This window comes from Bison bison, unplaced genomic scaffold, assembly GCF_000754665.1.
Source record: "Bison bison bison isolate TAMUID 2011002044 unplaced genomic scaffold, Bison_UMD1.0 scf7180017468395, whole genome shotgun sequence".
In the NCBI taxonomy this organism is placed as follows: domain Eukaryota; kingdom Metazoa; phylum Chordata; class Mammalia; order Artiodactyla; family Bovidae; genus Bison; species Bison bison.
This window is the reverse complement of record NW_011375667.1, coordinates 1-1,034: the sequence shown is the minus strand read 5'-3', so window position 1 is coordinate 1,034 and position 1,034 is coordinate 1. Positions and strand designations below refer to the sequence as shown.

The 1,034-nt window shown below is 34.4% G+C and overlaps 1 long non-coding RNA gene across 1 annotated transcript; it reads left to right on the top strand.

Annotated features, from left to right (window-relative positions):
* The first annotated feature begins 58 nt into the window (after positions 1–58).
* LOC104985652 lies at positions 59–1,034 on the top strand. The gene is made up of 3 exons (XR_824958.1): positions 59–238; positions 863–925; positions 1,018–1,034. It is a non-coding gene; the product is annotated as an uncharacterized LOC104985652 (long non-coding RNA).

Here is a 1,034-nt window from a genome sequence, read left to right as displayed (position 1 = left end):
TGTGTCTGACTCTATTCAGTGTAGTCATTTTGAATTCAGTCTTAAAATTTAATTCTGAATGGATTTATGATTAATTCTGTAAGTGGATTTATGATAATGAATTTCACTCATTCCAAATGACGGTTCTCACACCTCCATCCATTTTCTTGAAGGATACTCAGTTGGAGCCGGTCATTTTCGGAGTCCGCACAGTACTGAGGTAGTTGGAGGAGCCCCTCAACATGAACAGATTGGTAAAGTAAGAATTACATTTTTAAAATGTATTCCTTAAAAATGGTTCAAATAGATTGCATAAGAGAATAAGATGTTAAAGGACGAACTGCAAAATTTCTCAGCAGTGAATCTGGAAATAATGAGCACTGTACATTTAGTGGTAAGATTGGTGAAGGTCATGTGGCTTTTAGATAAAATTGAGCAGAAAAGCTTTCAGGAAGATTACACAAGTTAAATGAGGCTCTTTCTTATGAGTAACTGTTTCTGAGATAGAATTTTCTCAAGATTCCAAGGAATACATTTATGGTTAAGAAGTTTATAGCCGAAGAGAAATTGAGGCATCTACATTCCTGGTACAGTTGTGGTAAGACTAGAAAGAACAAAATGTTACTTCTCATTCTAGTTTTTGTTACATTATTACATGAACCTTACTTTGAAAATTGAGACAAACAACAGTTTCTGTGTTCTCTCTGAAGGAACAGTAGGATTGTTCCTGAGAGCTTGGTTCCCTAAACCTTTTGTATCACTCTGGAAAGAATCTTTTTAAAATATATTTGAGCAATTACAAGTTATGAAAATTAATGTTTTGAATGAAACATTTTTAATGTGAGAATCATCTCATCTTTCCTAATTCTTTTTCCCATTGCAGGCATACATATTCAGCATTGATGCAAAAGAACTAACTATCTTACATGAAATGAAAGGTAAAAAGGTAATATGTCTCTAACTTTGGTATCACCGAGGGCTTTGGTGAGTAACTCTTGCTTTTTTCTCAATGACTGGATCTGGTTTGCCTTGGAGCAGCTTGGGTCTTATTTTGG